Source organism: Dromiciops gliroides, chromosome 2, assembly GCF_019393635.1.
Source record: "Dromiciops gliroides isolate mDroGli1 chromosome 2, mDroGli1.pri, whole genome shotgun sequence".
Taxonomy (NCBI): Eukaryota; Metazoa; Chordata; class Mammalia; order Microbiotheria; family Microbiotheriidae; genus Dromiciops; species Dromiciops gliroides.
The window spans coordinates 19,509,738-19,534,432 of record NC_057862.1 but is presented as its reverse complement, the minus strand read 5'-3'; the positions used below and the strand labels follow the sequence as shown (position 1 = coordinate 19,534,432).

Genomic DNA, 24,695 nt, shown 5'->3' with positions numbered 1-24,695 from the left:
TCAGGTAACAAAGAATCAGACATGAAGGAAATGACTGAACAACAACGTGATTGAATTGGGAGATCAAATGTGGCTGGTCTGTGCACAGACATCCTAACCTACTTGAAAAGGTTCGGCAGTTAGGGCCATGCAAACCAAGAACAGAGGAGAAGGGAAAAAATTAGACTAATGCTACTGAATGGTCTAAAATTCTTGGCTCATTACAGGTTATTCACTCTACAACATACGGTATTCTGAAAGATGGACTGGTCTAATAATAGTACACCAGCACTGAAGGCAGTGAGGAAGTAGCTTAAATTCCTGCTCTTTGCATAAATGAGGCATGGATATACATCCATTGTGAAGACCAAGTAACAGTGTTCTAAACCCCCCCCCCCCCCTAGATAGTTAAGAAAAACAAAGAATCAAAATGCATGCTAGAAGATGGGTGGATCCTCTCTGTCTCTTTCTGTCTCCATTTTTCTCTCATCTGTCTTTCTGTCTTGCCCTTTCTGTCTCCCTGTCCTTTCCCTCCTTTCCTCCCTTTTTCCCTCCTTCTTCTTTTCCCTCCCTCTCTGTCCTTTCCACCTCTTCCTTTTCTCTCTCTCTCCCCCTCATTCTACCTCCTTCCCTCTCTCCCTCTCTTTTACATTTGCTCTGCCTTTCCTTCCCACCTCTCTCTTTCTCTTCCTCCCTCCCTCTCTTTTCCCCTTCTTCTCTCTCTCTCTCTCTCTTTTTTTTTGTGCTCCTTCTTTGCCTTTTCACAATCAGGAATGGGACCATGGAACTTCTCCTGCTGTCATAATGGAACTCTGGAAAAGGAGATGAGGCAAAGTAGCAAACAGAACTCAGCCCTTAATATTCAACAGAAGGCTGAAACAATGTGAACAAGACTGTCAAATGATAACAAATGGCTTTCTAATGTGGGGGGGAAGGAAAAAAAAGTGGCTGAACAAGGACAAATGGCCAAAAGCTGTGAGCATATGTGATAGAGAGATAATGAGAACCATAATAGCTTGGAATAAAGTTGGTGAGAATGAATCGATGCACCTCCCTTGATCAGGGAAATCAGTTCTCATTCCTAAGCAGCTCAACTATAAACATAGATAAATTAAAAGTGCGTGAATGACTCCTTTAACATAGTTTGTCTTTGAGCTTTACCTGTCATCCTGCAAATGCCATTGAGAGCAGCCATATCTGAAATGGTTGGGAGAACTTTTTTTTTATATAGTGTCTTTTTATACACACTTTGGGATAATCTGAGTTTGAAAGAGTCACTTCTGTTTCGACAATCGGCTTTTCTTTCTTTGTTCAGGGCTAGGGGGTGGGGGAACTGCATTATCACATTAAACCTCAAAGGTCAAAAATCTGTGAAAAGCTGAATTAAAAGGCAAAGTAGCTGAGACAGAACTTTTCACTTGCTTCATCTCAATATAAATTGCAGATCAAACAGTTATCTGGATCGACAATAGCCATCCAATTCGAGAAGAATTGTGTTCCATTTAACACAGAAAATGTCATGCTGTGCTATGCTGCGCCCGCACATGGTTTTAATTTTCAGATCCCCAACCTTTATTCTGGTTATTCTTATCTTCCATATGCTCCTTTTGACCTTCAGATGATCTGATTTTATAAGCCAGTGTGAAAGAGCCAGGGGTTTGTTCTAAGTCCTGGTAGGCAGCGAGCGCTTTATTTGCTTATTCATGTATTTATTCCTGAATATATTTACTTTGTGCAGTAACAAAGGGAAATTTCATTTTAAGCTGATTTATTGCAAACAGATGGTTCATCACTGGAGAAAATATTTTCGGCAAGCTGGGGCATGGGATAGTTTTGAGAAAGGGGCTTGAGAATTCACTTGTCATTTTGGAAACAAAGCTCTTAACAGAGATGTTTTGAATGGGCTAAACTCTGGCATCTTTGTCACAAATCTTGGCTGGGGAACTATAAGACAAAGGTCAGAAATTTTTTTCCATAGAAATCTATTTTTTTAAAGAGGCCTCACCCTTCTGTCTTTTTCTCTGTCTCTGTCTCTCCGTGTCTCTTTATGTATCTGTCTCTGTTCCAGCTCATCCTCTTTCCAATCTGGGTATGAATAACCAAACTGGTTTAGGCTTCATTGGATTTTCGATCTCTCTGATGTGGACATCATCTCCACAGGAACAGACTATAGGCCATTCATGATTTCCCATCCTATGTGATTCTTGTTCATGACCTTCCATAAATCTAACTAGTATACTGGAGATCATCCTCTGAATTCCTTAATATTTAATAGATAGTCATGCATCACCTGAGCTGTTCATCTGTCTTACCCAGTCTCACTGTTTGACTGGCCCATCTCCTTTTCCAGTCTCATCAAAGAAATGTTATGTGAAAAAAAAAATAATATAGCCTCATTGTGAAGCAAGAATTCAAAACTACCACCATGACTCAGTTACTTTTCCCTTCATTCCTATAGGCCCCTTCTTCCACTGATGAGTTCTTTGTGAAGCCTCATTTTGGGGAAGGGCCCAGGCTCAGTTTCCTTCATGCTCTGGACCTCACTCTTATCTAACCATGGATATCTCCATCAAATCTTCTACTTTTTAGCCTCCCTTTTATGTATTATCTTCTCCTATTATAATGTGAGCTTCTTGCTAGTTTTCATATCCCTAGTGCTTAGCAGAGTGGTTGGCACATAATAAATGCTTGTTGACTTACTGACTGAATAGAGTGAGGGGCAAATGATAGAGGCTTGTGTGCTGGACTAGAATTCACATGGTGCCAAGGAAAAGTAAAAAGCCCAAAGTAGATGCTCAAGAACTAGGGAATGGAAAACATATTGTGATACAGAAGTATAATGTATTATTATCATTATTGTGCTGAAGAAAAAAACGAATATAATGGAACCAGAGAAGCCTTTGAAGACATATAAACTGATGCAAAGTAAAGAAAGTACAATCAGAAAAAGAATATACACAATTACTATGACAATGTAAATAGAAAGAAAAGTAATAACTAATATTTATAGAATACTTACTCTGTGCCTGGCATTCTGCTAAGCACTTTACATATACCTCAATTGATCTTTATAACAGTCCTGGACAGTAGGTCCTAATATTATCCTCATTTTATAGGTGAGGAAAGTGAGGCAAACAGAGGTTGTGATTTTCCTAGGGTCACACAGCTTGTAAAAGTATGAGGCTGTATTTGAATTTAGGTTTTGCTACATCCAAGTTAGGCATTCTATCTACTGTGCCATCAGCTGTCCAAGAACACCACCTCCACCAACGGAACAATAGAAACTAAATCTTTGGAAATTATACTGACCAAGTTGGGATATGGTGGGTAGGAAACACTCTATAATAATATCAGACTTTTTTAGGACATCAGTTTATAATTCCCTCCCTTGCTTATATTCTTTTTTTTAAAAGAAAGAGTTCTCTAGTAGGAATAAGGGGAGTAATGCATTAAAAATTTAAGTAATGTCAAAATAAAAGATATCAACAAAAATCTAATTTAAAAATAGCAAAGAAATCCTTCAGCATTCTTTGTCTCTTCCTTTGTGCTAAATCCATAGAAGGGTGTAGGCAAAAGTTGTCCAATTCAGGTAGGCTCAAGAAGTTCCCAATCTGCACTGATGGGGCAGTAATTATGCTGATAATACCATGGAACCATCAGAATATGTTAATTCATGTCCAATGCCATTTCTAATGTACACAACATCATTTGTACTATGTTGTAGCTTATTTACATCCACTTTGCTCTAACCTCATTTACAGTTTCTATCTATATCAAATTAGAACATGCATGGCTGGGTCTATTTCAATAATTATATGCCTATTGATTAATTAATTGTGAAGATTATCTCTGCAACTGATTTCACCACAATATCAAGATTCATGAACAGTAGGAAAAGAACAGTCAATATGGTTGCCTATTAAATCAGAAAACTCTCCCTCATATTCTCTTTGGCCATGAGGAAAACAGTCCTCCAGCTGGAATTAAAAAAAAATATATATTTGTGTACAGCAATATATACACTGGACAAAAGCCCTGGTTCTAGAATCAAATGACTTAGCATTAGTTCCTGACTTTCCTTTATTACCTGTGTGTCCTTGGAAAAGTCATTGTGCTTTTCCAGACTCACTTCCTCATTGGTAAATAATGGGTTTAGACAAGAAGGACCCTAAAGATCTTCTAATTCTAATGAGATGACCTCATAATTTGAATTCTAAGCCTGGCTCTGCTATTTGCTAACTATGTGAACTTGGGCAAGAAACAAGTTCCTAGTGCCCACCCAGCAGCTTGATGCTATGGTGAATATACCACTGAGCCTGGAGTTAGGAAGACCTCAGCTTAAATCCAGTTTCAGATACTTACTAGCTGTGTGACCCTGGGCAAGTAATTTAACCAAAATTTCCTCAACAATAAAATGGGTATTATAATAATAGCACTTTTTTCAGAGGGTTCTTGTGAGGACCAAATGAGAAAATATTTTTAAACCTTAAATTTTCTTTTTCTTTTCTTTTTCTCTTTTGGTGGGGCAATGAGGTTTAAATGACTTGCCCAGAGTCACACAGCTAGTAAGTGTCAAGTGTCTGAGGCCGGTTTTGAACTCAGGTTCTCCTGAATCCAGGACCAATACTCTATCCACTAGGCCACATAGCTGCCTATAAACCTTAGATTTTCAAAATGAATGGTCTAAGCAACAAATCTGTCTACTAAAACCAATGATCTTAAGAGTTGCTAGCCCTAAATATTTTGTTGTGGACTTTCCAGGTTTGTTTATTTCTTACACTCCTTTAAACTTTTAATCCCTTAAACCTTTAATCTTCCAAGTCTGGGACCTATAATAATGTTACTAACAAAAACTATCACTTCATAGGTTTATAATTCACTTAAAATCTTATACATTTGGTCCTCATAACAGTGAGGTATGCATTATTATTTTCCTCATTTGAAAATAAGGAAAAGAGATATTAAGGAATTGGTTCCATGTTCACAAGCTAAAGAATGTTTGAGGTGGGATTTGAACTCAGGTCTTCCTGTCTCCAAATTCATTACTACTATATGACCTAGATGTCTCATGCCTTGAGAAGTCATTCCTTAGTTCCTGTTACAGCTGAGTTTCAGTTTCAAGGCCCTCTTACATCTGGGACAGCATTACCACTTTTGCTGCATTGACCAGTACCCAGCATTGCTTGTTCTGGCATCCTGGTTTTAGCTGACTCACTGCTCCAGTTTGACTGTTGGCTTCTGTGGCTTGCCCAAGTTAATTGCCTCAAATTCTTTTTTATTTTTTTCCCCATCAGTATCGAGTCACTTTATTGGGATGTGAATGGTGGTAGTTTTTTGGTACAGATTATGAAAAGGTCAGATAACCAAAATATGCATGCACTGAAAGACAGGAGTGGTTCCACAGTTCCCAGGTTTGGGGGAAGCCAGGTGTGGCTTAGTTCTCATTTTCACTGTCTCCAAAAAGATATTCCGCCATGCCAGAATTGGGGGGCCCCCATTTTGCATAGGTTGGTTATGTGATCACCAGTTGTTTGATGGACTTTACCTGTTCATTCAGGTAGTAGGTTTCAATGAAATAACATAAATGGGGGTTGTTTTGTCAGTTGCCAGCTTGTGCAGTTCCAGTAATGACTGACTGACATTTTTTTCCAAGTGCAGCACACTCCATTGCATTCAGTCCACTCTCCCAATCATTGCTGTCTTGTTTCTTGATGTCCTGCAGGAAGATTCGGCAGCTGCATTGATTCTGCAGCCTTCATCAGCTTCTCAGCGTGCTCCCACTCCTCGTGGGATTGGTGCAGGAAATACTTGGCAAAGTTCTTCAGGGCCACGTGATCTCGGTTGAAGTAGTAAGACATAGACAGGTAGATGTAGGAGGGGTAGAGCTCCAGGCTGATCTGCCAGTTGATGGCGGCCTCAGAGTCCTGGTGGTAGTTCTGCTGCACCTGAGAAGGAGACGAGGTTGTGATGGTGGCAGAGATGGTGGAGGCAGCTTATATGAGGAGGAGGCAGAGGGAGTTGGCAGCTGTGCGGCAGCTGTGGCTGAGGCAGACTGACTGTGGCTGCTCGAACGGTAGGAGAGAGAAGTATTGGTTAGTGGAGGTGAAGGTGGAGAGGTGGTTAAGCGTGGCTCTGGCCGGGAATTGAGCAGCAGGTTCTGTCCAAATACTGTTGAAGCAGGAAACTGCAGCGACTCTCCTTCCCTGCACTTCTGGCCCCTCAAATTCTTTCTGTCCATAACATCCAATATTTTCCTTAGTTCCCTCACTTTTAATCACATCTCCCCAATCTACCAATGTAGTCTGACTGACAATTTTGCCCCTTTGGGTACGTTTGCTTTTCGGTCAGTTGCTCATGTTCTCATCTAAGGAAAATGGGCTTTGTTTTCTGTGCTCTTGGTAGAGAAGGAAATAGAATTCATGTCACTACTTTTGTCAGCTTTCAGGCTTTAAATAATACCTTTCGCAGGAGTTCTTTTCTCACCCATCTAACTTCTATTGCTTTCCCCTCTATGTTTTTTTCCTTTTTCTCTATTTACATCTTGCAAGTATCTAGTTACTCACATGCTTTCTCCCCCATCCGAATGTAAGCTTATTAAAACAGGGACTATTTATTTTTTCTTTGTATTGCTAGGGTTTAACATGACGCCTGACACATAATAAGCACTTGATAAATAATGGTTTCCTGATCGATTGATTCCATGAGGATACAAAGAAATGGCATGATGCTTTTCTAAGTGTCTTTGAGAATGGCAGTGAGGAGTGTGGGCCAGAGAGTCTAAGTACTCTCATGGGAGTCTCAGAAGAACACACAACAGCATGTGAATCATTGTCATGGACTTCTACCACTAAACATTTTTGATTCCCCATATAAGCTCCAGAGGAACAGAACCAAAGATGTTACTGCCCGAAAAGAATATCCTACATGGCCCTGTTGGGGGCATTCCCATTAATCAGAAACTGCCCTTGTCTGAAAGCAGTAGCATAGTAGATACTAACTAGCAAGGGGTTTTCCAGTGCTGATGACGAATTGGTTACTTTCCACATTTCCTGAGGAGATAGTACAGAATGGTTAATGTAGGTATGATATGTGAGAAGACTCATGTAGGATACTGTAATTCTGAGGAACTCCAAATCCAAGGCTTGAGCAGCTGCTCCTTCTTTGTCCTTGTGTGCACTGACATAAGGGAAGTGGGTGTGTTGTCTGTGTTCCTAGGACTACAGGACATGGAAATCCATGCCTGATGTAATGCTGTCCAGGTTTTCAATAATGGAAAGAAATTCATTGTCTTTAATATTATTTTCCAGCCAACAAAAGGACCAAAGGACAGCTCAGGTAGGAGAAATTAGTGGTTACAGGATACCTCTTAAAATCTTTTCCATTTTGCATTCATATTTCATGTGTTGTTTTTTTTTTTTGTGGGCAATGGGGGGTTAAGTGACTTGCCCAGGGTCACACAACTAGTAAGTGTCAAGTGTCTGAGGCCAGATTTGAACTCAGGTACTCCTGAATCCAGGGCCGATGCTACATCCACTGCACCACCTAGCTGCCCCCATATTTCATGTTTGGCTTCACCAAGACTGGACCTAAATAGAAGCTCAGGAGGAAAAATCATATTTATAGCTGAAAGGGTCCTTCAAAGTCACCTAGTCCACCCTTATCACTTTAATAGATGAGGAGGCTAAAACCCATAGAGAAGTAATGATGTGTCCAAGGTCCTCCAGCCCTTAAATCGCAGAAATGAGATTTGAAGTCAGGTTCTCCGACTCTTTCCATTGTGTTTGGTTGACTCCCAATCTCGTGCTGTTTACTGAATGGCAAGCTCATTATGATTTAACAATGTAAAATGGCAACCCTCAAAGCTCATGATTCCTGTTCTGCATTTGTAGAGACACAATGCCTATAATGGGAGAGGGGTTAGTCCCAATACACTTGACTCATATCAGACTACATATGCAGTACCATCACGAGAGTTCCATTTTGGGAAGCACATTGCCAAAATTAGTTCATCCAGAGGAAGGTGAGGATATGTAAATTGAGACATAAGAGAAACAAGATAAGTAGTTGGAGATTTTTACTATGAAGAGAAGGGGCAACTTGTTGAGAATTGTGGAGCACCGTGACCATGCCTGAAGGTGATATGTTTAGACATAGATAGAATTAAAAGCTTAGCCCTCCAATCATCACTCTTCAGCTTCACCTCAATGGAAGTTTTAGGTACGTTTCTTGCAGGTGTGTTCTGTGAGCCATCATTTGGGAGATGAGTGGAGGAGGGATTGGAGTGGAGAGACATATAAAGCAGAGAAACCATTGAGAAAGCTATGGCAACAGTCCAAGTGTGAGTTGATGAGGGCTTGCACTAAGGTGGTATCTACATGAGTGAAGAGAATGGGACTTATATGGGAGATATTGTGAAGTCCGAATGACAACATTTGACAACAGATTAGATAATGATGGGAGAACATTCTACACCCATGAGTTAGAAAATTATTTTCTTAAAAATAACGCACAATCTTCACATGAGGAAACCAGAACAAAGGTGGTTTGTAGCTTTTTCTTTATTTTTCTTTCTTTTTTTTTTTTTTAGTGAGGCAATTGGGGCTAAATGACTTGCCCAGGGTCACACAGCTAGTAGGTGTTAAGTGTCTGAGACCCGATTTGAACTCAGGTACTCCTGACTCCAGGGCTGGCGCTCTATCCACTGCGCCACCTAGTTGCCCCTCTAGCTTTTTCTTGACCATAAATCTTTGAAGATGGACTTAAAATGATTTACTGATTAATTGCTACAGTGGCATTAACCAAAGCTGGTTTGTTTTCCTTCTTTTTATCCCTTTAGGCAAAGGACTAGTTGGCAGTGCAGAACATTAGAAATGACAGCTCTATGGGATAAGAGCCAACAAAAGAAGCACGTAATTGCAATTTGTGCAGATGATATTTTACTGACCTGATGTCTCCTCATACAGTTAATTCCCTTCTTTTGTGAAATTGTACCCCAGGCTTCCTTCTTACAATTCATTTATGGTCCAATTAATAGGATAGTTTGGTTTGGAGCTGGAAGGTATTTGTAAGAAAAAAGAATATCAATTGAATTTCTATTTGCATTACCCAGAGGCAACCTGATGTAACTGGCAGAGTCCTGGACTTGGGAATAGGAAGATCATATCCTAGGTACCACAATCCTCCTGGTCACCTATGCTTACAACTTCAGGTATACCACTGTGTTTTTTAAAATAAATTGCTATTGCTATTGGCACCAGTTTTGTGTAAGCATATATTGATTTGCCAATATTATACGAGTAAAGGATTGACCACATGTCTCCTTAACTTCTCATGGTGTCAGGCCATGTGGTAGAGAAAGCAGGGAGAAAGTTTCATCATGCAAGTTAGAGCAAGCAGAAGAAAAGCCCCCAAAGACCCATGTTTTTTCAGAGACAGGAGACCCAAGGAGACCCAAGAGATATAGCAAGAGGCAGAGATGATGTCCTTCCCCAAGAGCCAAGAGAGAAGCTCAGATGACACACGAATCCCCCACATGGTGTTTTCCAAGCGGGTTTATCCTCTTTTGATAGAGGTGGGTCATTATGCATCAAACAAATCTAATTGGTTACCATCTTTGACCTGACTTGAAGGTGGTCCACATTAAAATGAACTCTATAGACAATATCAGGGAAAAGAATAGAAACAAACAAACTCTCATCTAAATTGCTCAAGGCAAGTCCATTATCTAGGTGTGGTTTAATCCCATCAGTCCTTCACCAGTCTAGACAAAATAATGTATCTCCATTCCTCTTGTTAACTTGGGTTCTTGCCATATGAGATTTGATGAAGTTTTTCAAGGAGAAATGACTTTCTGGAGTGGGGCAGAGGAAGAAGAAAAGACTGAGAAAGTGATCTCTGGGTCCCCCAAGAAATCCATTATTAATTGTTTTCTCACACCATCCTCCTAATCACCCATACTCACAACTCAGTGTTAGCTATCCTCAAAACCTCTCACATTCTCCTCTCATTATCAGATCTGTTGTCAAATCCTGTCATTTCTAACTTCACAAAATCTCCCAAATAAGCCCCATTCTCTCCTCTCATTAAGCTACATCTTCAGTGCAAGCTCTCATCAACTCACACTTGTACTTTGGCGTAGCTTTCTCAATGGTTTCCCTGGTTCACGTCTCTTTTCACTCCACTCCATTCTCCATTCCCCCACCCAAATAATTTTTTTTTTCTAAAGCACGGGTCATAGCATATCACCTTTCGCGTAAAAGGAGTGGGGTCTAGTAACTCCCTAAAACCTTTATGAGCAAATTAAAATCCTCTATGTGGCCTTTAAGACTCTTCCTAATTAGATCCCCATGCACTTTTTCCAGTCTTCTTACTCTATGTAGGGGGTGTATGAGGTGTTCAGGGAGGGCTAGCACTTCCCATGTGAGGCCTTGCTGAGCTCTTTTCAGAACTGCTCATCCACCGGTGGTGTCTGCCACTCAATTCTCCCCTGGGGCTCCAAGAAGCTGTAGCATACTCAGTGGCCACACCCCCATGAAACCTTCTTGGCATATGGGATAAGGTTGAGGATAACTGACACGTGCCAAACCCATCACCAAGCTGGGAGGATCTCTATTCCAAGCATGTAAGGACTTCACTTGGTGTCATGGGGAGATGAAAACAATCTTTTCCAATGGCCATGAAGGCTGCTAAGGAGAAGCTGTGGAGTATGTAGAGCTTGGTCAGACATTGAAAACACCAAAGGCATTCCACTGGATCCAGGGCCATTTCCAGCCATCCTGACTTTTGCCCTGCCAGTAGACTTTGATGCCTCTGGGAGAGTAAGGTTAGTGACTGTGCAACTCTGCCTTGGTTAAATCCAATTCATATGCAAGTGAAAACATCACCCATTATGTCACTGGTGCTCTTCAAAATGAAGGATTGTCATTATCATCAGGTACTACTTTCCACTCACTTTCTGATCTGTACACTGACCCATATCCTGCTTTCCTCATACTTTACATTTTATTTCTTAACTTAGTGCCTTTGCACTGACTGCCCCTCCACCATTCCTGGAATATTCTTCCTCATCAATTCCACCATTTATCTTCTTTTAATGCTCAGCTTAAATATCTTTTTTTTCTTTAAGGAGGATCCCGCCCCCTTTTCCCCATTACCTTCCCTCTGGGATTAGCTTCTACTTCCACTTTCTATATACATAGTTATTTGCATGATCCCTCCCTTACTACTCTATTAGAATGTGAGCTTCTTGAACACTTTGGAGGGGTAGGGGTTTTGTTCTCCCCCCCTTTTTTGTGTGCCCCAGAATTTATCTAGAGCCTAGAAGCATATGCATTTAAAAATGCTTATTGACTTGACTTGACTGCCTGACTATCACTGCATAGTCTTCAAGAAATTCTGGCTGTACACTTTCTGTTTTATGGAAGGAATATTTATCTATCAATTCAGGGATCCTAGGATACTCTAAGTCATCATTTATCTGACTTCTAAGCTTTGCCACTTGCACTCAGCCTCTCATCTCCCTTTTCCTCCATTCCATCTGTTTCTAAGTGTATTGCTAGTTTTTGGACCCGGTAGAGGTAAATTTCAAACATTTTTAGAGTTTGAAGTCACACTGGAGCTCATCTAGTTAAACCCCTTCATTTTGTAAATTTGGAAACTGAGGTTGAGCAAAATCAAATGACTTACCTGTAGCAATGCAGCTAATACATGTCAGAGGTGAAATTTAAAGCCATCTCTTCTGTCACTATCTCATATATATTCACTTATATGATATATCCCCCACTTGAACATTAGCTACGTGACAGCAAAAACAGATTTCCCCCCCCTTTTTTGCACTCTCAGAATGTAGTACAGTGTCTGGCACACAATAAGTGTTTAATAAATGCTTAATAATCAAACAATTGCTCTGTAAAGTGAACACTTGTAAAGTATTGCATTTGCTACGAGTTGTCTGAACATAGCAATGGTCTCAGAATCTATTTCTAAAATATTTTTGGGGGGCATATAAAAATGTGTGTTTGTGTGAATATTATATAAATACATATTTGTACATATTTATAATGTAGATATGCATAAGATTTGATGATATTCATATATATCAAATGTTATACATGTTTAATATATAATTGGTTGAAATTTTATCTCTCTTTCTATATATATCCTTTTCTTTCCTTTCTTGCTGTACACACACATAAATACATAAATAAATAAATATGTATTTGTGTGTATATATACATATATGTGTTTATATATGGATGTATATGTGCAATTTACCCCAATTACATGCTAAAACAATTTTAAACATTTTTTTAAGTTTTGACATTTAAATTCTGTTCCTTCCTTTCTCCCTTCACTTCCCACCTCATTGAGATGGTAAGCAATCACACATAGGTTATACATATATAATAATGTAATACATTTCCATATTAGTGATTTTGTATAAGACATCTCAAATAAAAGAAAAAGATTGAAGAAAAAATTGAAAAATAGCATGTTTCAATCTGTATTCAAACAATATCAGTACTTTTTCTGGAGGTGGATAATATGCTTCATCATTAGTCTTTTGGGACTTTTTTGGATCATTATATTGATGAGAATAACTAAGTTATTCACAATTCTTTACTGAACAATATTGCTGTTATTGCGTATAATATTCTGGTTCTGTTCACTTCACTTTGCATCAGTTCATGTAAGTCTTTCCAGATTTTTCTGAAATCATCCTGCTCATAATTTCTTATAGCACAATAACATTCCATTATAATCATATACCACAGCTTGTTTAGCTAATCACCAATTGACAGGCATCCCTTTGATTTCAAATTCTTAGCAACCACAAAAAAGAGCAGTTATAAATATTTAATCAATATTATTACTGGTTTTATCTCTATGATGGCATAACTGCTTGGCAGCTATAAGAATTTGTTATACTAATTGGCTATATGGTAGAGCAGAAAGATCCATAGATTGGAAATGGAACAGCTAGGGTTTATGAGGGCCAAAATTTGATATACAGGGCATTAATTGGGTGACTTGCCTACCTTTTAGGTTCACCCTCGCCTCTGAACTGCCCTATTTAGATATTTCTCCCAGGCCAATAAGAAAGGAGCCTTATAGCTTTAATTCACAGAAGGATCAGATTTTATTACTTGGGAATTAATTAAACAACAAAGGTAAAACTAATAAAATCAAAGATAAGGAAATAGGAAAAAAAGAAATACAGATAAATACTCAACTCTAAACTTAGCCTATGCAATCCCCAGATAGTTTCCAATTAAACTAATTCAAAGGAATTTAGGGTTTTCCGTAATTAACTCACCAACACCTAGAAAGTCTGCTGTTGCTTGAGCCACTGGAAGGGGAGAAACCAGAGAGAGAGAGAGAGAGAGAGAGAGAGAGAGAGAGAGAGAGAGAGAGAGAGAGAGAGAGAGAGAGAGAGAGAGAGCACTTTCTGGAAGCACCTCTGCCTCCCCTCATGGAGTGTTCAATCTTCCTCCCCCGAAAGGGGAGGTCCTTCAAAAACTGCCTATGGAGAGCTCTCCTTCTGACCTCCTTAGTATATGTGACTTCAGGGTGGGCCAGGTGTGGCCCTTCCCAAATGAGTCATCTAAAAAGTGCAATAATAATGTTATCACAAATAATTTTTACCACAAGTTCAACATACAAAGCACAGTGCCTTGCATTTAATTGAATAAAGATATTATTGTCCATTATAGTGTTCTCTGCTGATGACTTATCCATGTAAGCTCTATGAGGGTAGGGACTATCTTATCTCAACTCTGCATACACACTAGTACCTAGCACAATGCTTTGCATACAGTAGATTCATCAGTATTTGCTGGACTGAATTAAAATGGAATGAGTAATGTCTGCTTCATCTCAAGACATGACTGCAAAGCCAGGCTATGGGAATACATTTCCTTCCTCTGAGACATGAATCAGGTATGTGTGGGTGGGGTGGGAGGATTGGAGCGGGGAAGAGTTGGGAAATTGGGATATTCTCAGGAGAATATCAATCAAACTAATCTAAGTGAAAAGAATGGATTATTTTATTATCTATAGACACCATATATACTGAAACCTCTGCATGCTGTGGTCCTCCTACTTGGCTTTAGAGAGCAGAGAGTTGACCATGAAGAAAAACCAGAAACCAGAGATTGAGCAAGGGTGCCTGAGAGAGGAGCATCCATTGCTTCATTCAGGCTTATTAGAAAATCCCCTCATTTCCCAGAAATGGCCAGTATAGAAAGACAGAATCCAGGTTGTGAAAGAATCCCTGGGGCAGAACAACATGGCCATAGAAGAAAAAGGGATCACATGGTTTAAGTGATGATAGAGGTAGTGATGGGCACCATTAATGGAATGGCAATAGAGAGAAGAAATGAGATTTGGCCTGCATAACAGCCAATTCCTAAATCTAACATTTATAGATAAGAGAAGCAAGGATATGCTTAAATGCTGAAGGAATAGCAAGGGGCTAAGGCATGACATAGAAGAGCCAATTTGGACCTCGCCATCAGTTAATCCTTTGAGTGACATGGCCTATGTAGAGTTAATGGGAAGCTGGGGGTTGACTAACATATTTAACTACAAAATTCACTTTTTGAGGAAACTCCCAAACCTTAGAGTGGCACTGTAGGTGCTTTTCCCTTTTCAAAATGGGGAAGACCACAAAATAGGCAAACTATACACCAGTGAACTTGACTTTGATTCCTAGGATTGGACAACCAGGCTAGATTGCTGTGAATGAAGAAAAAAAATATTGACCCCCCATAGCCCTTTGTTTTCGTTATTGTTTTCCCCTTCTGGAGATAATCGAGTTGAGGAGGGATAAATAACCTTTGATAATCCAAATTCTGCCGTAGCAAGGACTTTAATTTTTGTCCCAGTGGGGAGCATCCAGAGGAGGACGGCAAGGACAATGCCTTCTAAAACTCATTTGAAGGCGTCAGAAGCAGGCAGTGGAGACAGCACTAGCCTTGGAGTACAGAAGTTCTGCTTTTGACTCCTGCTCTAGATACTTATGAGCTACATGGTTGTGCATGATTCATTTGATCTTTTTTTTAGGCTTAAGGTCCCTCAGCTATAAAATGGGGATAATTAATAGACACTACTTCATAGGGTTGTGGAGAGGATCATACAAGAATCTCTCTCTCTCTCTCTCTCTCTCTCTCTCTCTCTCTCTCTCTCTCTCTCTCTGTCTTTCTCTCTCTGTCTCTGTCTCTCTTTCTCTCTCTCTCTCTCTCCCTCTCCTTCACTAAAAGCAAAATGAGTTTACCATCATCAGCAAGAGAAGCAAGCAGATCATTTTTGTCTCATCTCATGTGGGCAAATGACTTAACTTCTCAGTCATCTTCCAGATGACTCTCTAAGATGATGGGCTTTGGAGCAGGTGCTGACCTTAAGTAGTCCAAGGAGTTTCCTCCATGGAAATTATCCTATGTCAATGAAATCCCAGGCTCAGTCCCTGTCTCTGTCTCATTAATAATATAAAGGGGTAGAAAATAGGAAGAAAGCTGGTCCTATTACAAAGCTGTGGTGTGCCTCATGTGCCATTCAGTGACAATGAATTAGCCTAGAATCTATTGATCTATAATTGTATGGAGAGATAGCAGAATTTTGATGAATTTTGGTTTAATTCCCACCCCCAATCAGTCTGAGAAAAGACAACTATTCCCAAAGGGGAGAGGAAAAGAATTCTATGTTTAGCAATTTTTGCTAATATTACTGTACACCTTTGGGCTGCAATGAAAGACTATTTGAATAAATTTTGATAAGCAAGGGGGAGAAAATAAACAAATTGCTTTTAAATTACTTCTCTCTCTCTCTCTCTCTCTCTCTCTCTCTCTCTCTCTGTCCCTCACTTTGTTTCTGTCTCTCCTTCTCCACTGTCTTTTTTCTCTTTTTCTGACCCTCCCACTCTTATTCTCCCCCTGTTGCATTCCCATCTCCTATTCCTCTCTCCCTCCCTCCTTTCCCTTCCTTCCTTCCTTCCTTCCTTCCTTCCTTCCTTCCTTCCTTCCTTCCTTCCTTCCTTCCTTCCTTCCTTCCTTCCTTCCTTCCTTCCTTCCTTCCTTCCTCCCTCCCTCCCTCTCTTTTCCTACTTTCTCTTGTCTTTTTTTTTTTCTGGCTTTGGTTTTCAACTCCAACCACTCTGCCCTATTATAGCTTTTATCTGTGTATCTTTCTTCCTACATTTCTGTTTGTATGTCTCTGTAGCTTTCTCATTGTATTTCCCCCTTTTCCTCTATTTTTCTCCCAAAACTATTTCTCCTTCAAAGTTTTCAAGTTCAGGTAAGCCTTTTCTTCATCTTGGGCAAAATACACCACATGGCTTTTTTTTCTAGAATGTCAAAAAGTCTTCTGTTACTTTTTCTTTTTTTCATTATGGGGAACTTAGAAGAATCCTGTTAATTTTCAACTAATTTAAATCAGTTTATCATCAAGCTAGCATCCTCATTTCCCAGTGGGAGTTTTAATCATTTATACTAGGGAATGAGCTTTACTACTGAACTTGTTTTATAATTTAGGAGTTCTCCCTCACCAAATCACCAGCCAAAGTGTGTGATGAGTTCTTATTCCAGAATATTGTCTCTATTGAAAAGATGAAAGTGCTTGAAAGATGCCTATTATGTGGAAGCTCTCACGCCTGAGCACCTCTAATATTTTTATTTTATTGGCAGATACTGTAGATGTAGAGAGTGGCCCATAAGAAAGGGACTGCTTTGGGAGAGATTGGGGTAGATTATTTATCACTTTATTACCTTTTATTTTCTCAACATGGTCTCAGATCCTCTTAAAACCTGATTTCACACCCCTATTCTGGAAGGTAACTGCAGTAACTGTCCCTCAATAGATCAGGAAACAGGGTCAGAGAGACTTTAATGATATTCTCAAAGTCTCACACAAAATGAGCTCCAGGCAGAGTGTTTAAAGGTTCACCCCTATGTTTAAATCCTTTAACTTTGACCAGTCAGAATTCAATATTAATTATGTTTGGCCCAGAAGATGAGACCACAGGAAAAAAGGAAGCCTGGTGTAGTGGATAAAGAATGGAACTAGGGGCCAAGAAACCCTCAGTTTGAATCTCACCTCAACAGCTTATTAGGTGTGTGACCTTGGGCAGGATCCTTAACCTCTCTGTAAATCATTTTCCTCATGTATAAATGAGAGGGTTGGATGTGATAACCTCTAAAGTCCCTTTTAGCTCTAAATACATAAGGTTAGATTTAATGACCTTTCAGGTTCTTTCTGGCTCTAAATTTATGATATTCTGAATGAAATCAGATGCATTTGGTATAAACTGAAGGTTTTAAAGCCCTGAGTGAGCATAGGCTTGTCTTTATGGGGATTTTTGTTTGTTTGGTCAATTGTTTTCTGGTTATGACGATGAACAAATAGATCATATTTATAGAAGATTTCAAAGGCGGCAAAGTGCTTCAGAATAGTTTAAAGAAAGGAGCATCTGTCTTTGCATCCAAAGTCTGGCAGCTATGGACAATGGATAGAGCAGCATAATGGATAGAGAGCTGGGTCAGGATTCAGGAAGACCTGAGTTCAAATGTGGCCTCAGATACTTATTAGCTTTGTGACATTAGACATATAATTTTACCCTGTTTGCCTCAATTTTCTATTCTATAAAATGAAAACCCCAAAAGGGGTCACAAAGTGTCAGACATGATTAAACAACAACAAATAACCACCCAAAGTTCTAGATTCAAGTCCTACTCCGAACACTTGCTAGCTATGTGAATCTGGACAAATTATTACATCTCTCTGATCATCGGTTTTCTCCTATGTAACCTGTTGTCATTCTTCAGCCACACTCAGTCCTTCATGATCTCATTTGGGGTTGTCTCGTTAAAGATACTGGCATGATTTCTCATTTCCTTTTCCAGCTCATTTTACAGATGAGGATACTGAGGCAAAGAGGATTAAAAACTTGCCCAGGGTCACGCAGCTAGTTAGTGTTGGAAGCCAGATTTGAACTCAGGTCTTACTGACTCTGGACCCAGCACTCTATTCATTACACTGCCCAACTTTCCCATATGTAATGCAGAGCTAAGAATAATGATGATAGCCACATGGTTATAATGTTTTATCTCATTTGATCTTCACAACAACCTCATGAAGTAAGGTGCTATTATTTTCCCCATAACACTTACACTACCCTCTTCATAGGCCTATGATAAGAAGCAAATATGATTTGAATATAAAGTGCTATGCAAGCATGAATAGCCATAAAGGGTGTGATTAATATTGGTTCCAGATGGATAATGTTCAAACAAATCTCCTTCATCTCAGGAGTAAGATGGTATATTGCAGGGATGGAATTTCCTGTGCTTTGTCAGTAGCTATGACCATGTGGAAGTTTTTCTTAACTTTTAAAATGTATTTTGTTGTGCCGCCCCAGTGCCAGATCCCATTGGTATGGCACTCTTTCCTTATTGGTGGAGATGGATGCCCTTCCCTGTAAGAGGAGTGGGGTGTGAGGGAAGGGGATAAAGTATCGGCCCTGGATTTAGGAGGACCTGAATTCAAATCTGGCCTCAGACACTTGACACTTACTAGCTGTGTGGCCCTGGACAAGTCACTTAACCATCACTGCCCTGAAAAAAAAAGGGGGGTGGGGGTGTAGACTTGGCAAAAGAAGAGGAAAGCTCCATTCTCTTCCATCTTCAGAACTTCTTCAAGTTTCTATTTGTTCTGGCTCTTCTGCCTACCAAGTTCAAGAGGGAAGACAGAGCATGCCAACCCCACCTCAGGTTGCTGAAGGAAAAGATTCTGGTAAGACATAAGAGGCATCATCAATATCCCTCTCCCTAGGTTATTAGATTATGCTCGACCTTTCCCCTTGTATGAGATCTAGAATTCTCTCTCTTGCTTGAGCTGTTACCTCACCCTCAGTGGGAGAGCTCCACTTTGTATCTCCTGGTATATTTACTATTATGTATACTCTCTCTGAATTCTGATTTGGTTAAATGTGTTTTTTTTGCTATTCACTACATGTATTCATTGTAGAATTGGTATATGACGTGAAAAAGAATAAGGCTTGGATATACCTTGAGAACCTCCTTCCCTCTATACCAATAATGATCAGACATTAGAATGAACATTATCATAGATCAGTTTAGATATTGTTAGCCCTAGAGTAATGGATATCCATATTCTCTCTCTCTCTCTCTCTCTCTCTCTCTCTCTCTCTGCATGGCAATGAGGGTTAAGTGACTTGCCCAGGGTCACTCACTCACCTAGTGTCAAGTGTCTGAGGCTGGATTTGAACTTAGGTCCTACTGAATCCAGGTCTGGTGCTTTATCCACTGGGCCACCTAGATGCCCCCTAGACTAACAATATTTAAGGGAGCAGATAGATGCAATTCTTGCCAGCTAGGTGGCACACAGTAGAACGTTCTGAGTTCATATGCACCCTCAGACACTAACACTAATTGTGTGAACTTGGGCAGATCAGTTTCCTCTTCTATAAAATGGAAATAATGATAGCACCTACTTCCCAGAGTTTTTATAAGGATCAAATGAGATAATAATTGTAAAGCACTTAGCACAGTGCTGGGCACATAGTAGGAGATATATAAATGGTAACTATTATTATCGTTACCTCCTCTCTCTTAAGAGAGCAGAATGGCTTCTTGGCTGGAACTTCTTTCTTTTCCTCCTGGCAGGACTAAAAGTCTCCCTTGCAAAAAAGTGAGAGAAGAGGCTAGCGATGTCTATTCTATCTCACTTCCAGTCATACAATGACACCACTTTGCTACAGGTGGGGCACAGTCTCTCACATTGCAACATGTGGGCCTTGGGGGAACTCACTCTATAATTACTCTTTTTTTTTTTGGTGAGGCAATTGAGGTTAAGTGACTTGCCCTGGGTCACACAGCTAGTAAGTGTTGAGTGTCCAAGGCCGTATTTGAACTCAGGTCCTCTTGAATCCAAGGCCAGTGCTTTATCCACTGCACCACCTAGCTGCCCCTATAATTGCTTTTTAAAATAAAGTGCTTGTTGGCATCATGGAAGAACTGTGAATGAAAACTACAGGAGAGGGGGATAGCTAGCACACTAGATGCTAATATATGTGGAACACTTGGCAAACCTTTTAGTGTTGTATAAATATCAGCTATCTGTATTCTTAATCTTATATTATCAAGCTTCAAAAAATAGAAAGCATCGGTCTAATTCTAATACAACACATTTCAATAGGGATAAATATAAAGTTTTAGTATTGTGTTTAAAAATAAACTTCAGAAGTTTAAGATGGGAAGGCATGATTCTATAGCAGTTTGAAAAAAAATCTAAAGGTTTCAGTGGATTACAAGCCCAATATGAGTTATAAGTTGACTTCGTGAACTAAAAGATAATTAATGGGATTTGGGGATTTATTGAGAAAGTAATAGCTTCCAGGGATAAGAATGGATAATTCCAGTGTACTAACACCTAGTCTCATCCTATTCGGAGTCTTATGTTAAGTTCTTGTGGTCAACAATTGGGAAAGATTTTGATAAAATGGGGAGTATCTGGAGAAGGGCAACAGGATAGCGAAGGTTCTTGAAACTTGCCCTAAAGGAGACTCATTTTACAGATGAGGCAGTTGAAGTAACTTGTGAACATCATATAGGTAGTATCAGAGCTGGAATTTGAAGTCCCCAATCTAGCATTTTTTTCCCATTGTACTATGTTGGCCATAGTGTGATGAGTCATAGTATCGTGGCAACTTTTGAAGATTATCTACTAAGGCATGGGGGGAGGCAACTAAAACTGGGGGAGTCATTTTAGTTGAATCTACTTTTGTGACCCCATTTGTCAAAGATGCTGGAGTGGTTTGCCATTTCCTTCTCTATCTCCTTTTACAGATGAAGAAGTTGAGGCAAAGGGGATTAAGGATATGCTTAGAGTAAGAAACACAGCTAGTAAGTTTTTAGACCAAATTTGAACTGAGGGCTTCCAGACTCCGGTGCTCTATCCATTGTGCCACCTAGGAGGCACACACTCATAAAATCATGAAGACTGAAAATCAATCTGCTTTTTATTTTTTCCACTGGAATTAGCATTTAGTTACTTAGTGCCTGTAACACAGAAAGCAGTCAATAATTTGTTGATTATTTGATTTATTTATTACTTTTATCTGTATGTTAATTGACTCTTCAATTCTATTTAACCATGGCTCTAACCATGTTGACTACCAATTTACTATTCCTCTATTAATAAATGGTCTTCAGACTGAATGGATTACTTAATTCAGCAACATAGCTTCTGAGTATTGATTTTATTCATTTCTGATAGAATGTAAGCATCTTGAAGGCAGAGGTTATTTCCTTTAGAACCTCAACATATATCATAATGTCCAACACTTAAAAAAATCTTAATAATAACTTGGTAAGGGCAGCTAGGTGACACAGTGGATAAAGCACTGGCCTTGGATTCAGGAGGACCTGAGTTCAAATCCATCCTCAGACACTTGACACTTAACTAGCTGTGTGACCCTGGGCCAGTCACTTAACCCTCGTTGCCCTGCAAAAAATAAAACAAAAACAAAAACAAAAAATAAATACTTGGTAAATCATCACTTTCTCTTTATGGTCCAGAGTGCGTTTAAACATTTTGTCATTAAAGCTAACTCATTTTGGGGCCATGAGACAGAGCAAGAGTGATGGGCTAGTTTGGAATTGAGGAATTGAGAAAGAAAACAAGTTTCATACCTCCTTGTTCATATGAAAGTTACTTCTTGTCAACCTGAAAATTAATGAAACAATCAATATAGAAGAAATAAGGTCTTTAATCAGTGCAGAGGAGCTATAATTCAGAGTATCACAGAGCAAGATTGCTAGGAATACCCAAAGATGGGGACTGAGGAGAGGGTTTATATGGGGTAACAGAACAATGGGAGCTATGAGACAGCCTAGTTTCTCTGAAATAGAAACTACTTAATTTTAATTAACCTTTTTGCATAATAATCTAAAGTACAGGAATTAAGTCTGGGAATCTTTGGGAGGGGGATAGTTTGTTTGGGAGATCCATAAAACAATCAAGATTCTAGAATTGACAAAGTTTGGTTAGCCCCAAGAAATTCCTTGGCCTGGGGCTGGGGAATTGGTGAGGATCAGTCAGTTATCAGTAAATTGTGGCTATCATCCTCAAGCTACCATCCTGGGAAGCCTGACTGCAAGTATTTCTTTCCTTCTTTCTTTCTCTTACTTCTGAATGCGCCCAGTTAATTTTCTATCATCATCTTAATTAAAGAAAAGGTTGGGTTTGACTGCTATCTCCTTGAGCACTGCAGACTCTGTCATGGGTCAGTGCAGAATGTATTGAAGATTAAAGTATTTTGCAAGACAGATGTGTTACAATTAAAACCAGTTTGCAAATCCCTAATTAAAATAAAGATTCAATTGGTTGCCCCTGGGAAAATGGATTCCATCAATGAGGAGTTCACTTCTGGCTATTAACAAACAGGCAGTTTATTTCAGTAGAAAATATCTTACTGACAGTATTGCCTGGTTGATAATTGTGTTCTGTGTTTTTAATTGGGCCCCTGGTCATAGCCAAAGGGAGTTGGGAGTACTGTTAGGATTTGAGTTTACTAGGGTTGAAACTAGAAATGAGAGAGCTTGCCAAGCGGGTCTTCACTTCCCTTTCCCACACCTCTCTTTAGTTGTTACAATACTCTCTCTCCTTCTCTTCCACCCTTTCCTGACACTCAGTGTTTTTATGCTAACTAGATCCTATTAGCCAAGAAAGAAAGATCTGAGATGGGCAAAAGGGAAATAGTTTTAAAATTGTAGGACGGTGAATTGATTTCAGCTCTCCTTCCTTAGGGCTTAGATAACCTTGACCAAGTAAATCACTTGACCTTTTCTTGGTCTGGATAAATGAGAAATTACTAAAAGATCAGCAAAGTACCTTCCACATGTCCAAGTCTATATAGTCACATTAGGCTGTTAGTCATTAGGTGTATCCTAGAAGCATTTCTATTTCAGAATTCTCCGTGTGGGAAGAGAATAGAGTTTGTGAATAGCATGAATTTGATAGGCCCAACCCATCTCATCTAGTTTCTTACAATTCAGTTCCAAGAGGGTGATTTGCATGAAGTAGCCAGGGTTATAGATGGGAACTGAAAAGAGTTTTCTCCTACTGTAATTCAGAGTAGATTGAATACAAAAAGTGAAAGATAAATCATAAGAAAAGCAAGTAAAAAGCCAGATTTAATTCTAAAGCATTTGTTTTTAATTGGTTGGTGAGTCTCAGTCACAAAAGAGCTGAGATAAGCCCTGGGTCTATGGGTTACAAGAGCTAGTAAGGCTGTCCTGGACATCATGAAAAGACCTGAAGAGCAGTTGAGATTAAGTCCAGACACCTAGCAAAGGACTTTAGGAATATCAGAGGAAGCAACTTGTTAGCTTCCTTACAGGTTAATCCAATCACATTAGGGGTTAAAAAGTCTTTTGCTACATGACATGTGAACCCTATGTAGGGCAGCTAGAAGGTACAGTGGTTAGAGGACTGGGTTTGGAACCAGCAACACTCTAACTTCCTGAGTTCAAATTTGGACTCAGATATTTACTACCTGTGTGACCCTAGGCAAGTCACTTAACCTTGTTTATTTCAGTTCCTCAACTGTAAAATTATTTGGGGAAGAATTGACAAAGAAATGGCAAACCATGCCAGTTATCTTTGTCAAAAAAACTCCAAATGGAGTCATAAAGTTTTAAGTGACTGACCAAAAGCAAATGAGGACCTATTCATCTTGTAAAATACTGTTTTTGAGAAAGAAATATGTTCCTGAATTCTTAATGACTTACTTCCATGTAACCCATGTGTTAATTGATGACAGATGGATCAGATTCAATCTAGAAGACATTAATAAAATCACTCCAATATGCCTTATGTTTTATGTTAATCTTGTGATGTTTAAAATCTATATTGTGTGATTGCCTTAAATTAGAAGCTTTAGCACCAGTCTTTGGGCATTAAACATTTATTAAAGCATACAGGTATTCACATGGAGTCCAGAAAGTTAAGAAAAGGCCTATCTAGCCTAAAGTCATTATGGGGTTCAGCTTCCCCATTCTGCATTTTGGTGGAAGTTTGCGATAGAATTTTCAGGGAAGAAGTGGCTTACCTTCCAGAGACACCCAGATGCCATTGATCTGTTTTGCCCTAAATTTCTTTCTCCATTTTTCCACTTCTGACTCATTATAAGCTGACTTGGCATTCTTACCCATTGAAAGTCTGATGATCGTTGGCATCGGGTGCCTTTGAGTATCTGCTAAATTCCATTATTTTATCACATTCCCCCCTTTGTTTCTTCTAGGAACAGGTGTTCCTTGATGAAACAGATTCTCCTTTGAAACAGGATCATTATTCCTTGTGTGGGCAGGGAAATGTACAATGCTAGAGGGCAGTTTCAGGGCATCTAGGAGGTCCTTAATAAGGTCCCCATTAGCAATAACCTTGCCCAAGGATGTTAAAAATCCTCTGCTCTATGCCATTGAGCTGTTTGGCCCTTAATTTCTTTCTCCATTTTTCCACTTCTGACTCATCATAAGCTGACTTTGCATTCTTACCCATTGAAAGTCTGATGAGTGTTGGCATTGGGTACCTTTGAGTATCTGCTAAATCCCATTATTTTATCACAATCTACAGAAACTTTGAAACAACCCCACTTCCCATCATCATGTAGAGTATCAATTATGTTCAAAGAACATCCTGGT

At 39.4% G+C, this 24,695-nt stretch overlaps 1 pseudogene; it reads right to left on the bottom strand.

Annotated features, from left to right (window-relative positions):
* Window positions 1-5,426: 5,426 nt before the first annotated feature.
* On the bottom strand, window positions 5,427-6,217 carry LOC122738187 (annotated as a pseudogene).
* Window positions 6,218-24,695: the final 18,478 nt, after the last annotated feature.